The following is a 537-nucleotide window of genomic DNA, read 5'->3' as shown; positions in this document are numbered from 1 at the left end:
TACCTCCCCTCTCCCATTCAAATTAAACCAAACACACAGTAATTTCAGAGAGTTTAAAGATGGGAATGCAGAAATTCACTCGCAAATGGGAAGAGGGAGGAGACAGAAAGAAAGATGAGAGAAGAGCAGAAGGTAAGAGAAAGGGAGGGAATGATAGGGGGGGGGGAGGAGAGGATGGATGTGTAGATCAGAAGAGACAAAAGGAAAGGTAGTCCTGGAAGAGATAAATTAAGGAGAAGAGGAGATGGGGAGAATTGAAGGGATAGGGTAGGGGGGAGAATGTAGGAGACCGTGGATAGAAGGAGGGAAGGAGGGACAGCAGGGGATGAGTGGAAGTGCCCCAATCAGGAGGATTAATTCGAGAAAGGATGGAAGAAGGGGAAGGAGAAGGTCGGGAAGAGAAGTGAATGGGTAGATGAGAAGGGACGGAAGGATTAGAGGCATAGGAGAGGATAAAATGAAGGAGGGAAGAGGGAAGAGGAGCTCAGTAAGGGGGAGAAAATAAGGGAGGAAAGAAACTAGAATAAAGAGGGTTCA

This window comes from Penaeus monodon, chromosome 22, assembly GCF_015228065.2.
Source record: "Penaeus monodon isolate SGIC_2016 chromosome 22, NSTDA_Pmon_1, whole genome shotgun sequence".
NCBI classification, from domain to species: Eukaryota; Metazoa; Arthropoda; class Malacostraca; order Decapoda; family Penaeidae; genus Penaeus; species Penaeus monodon.
This window is presented reverse-complemented; position numbering follows the sequence as displayed.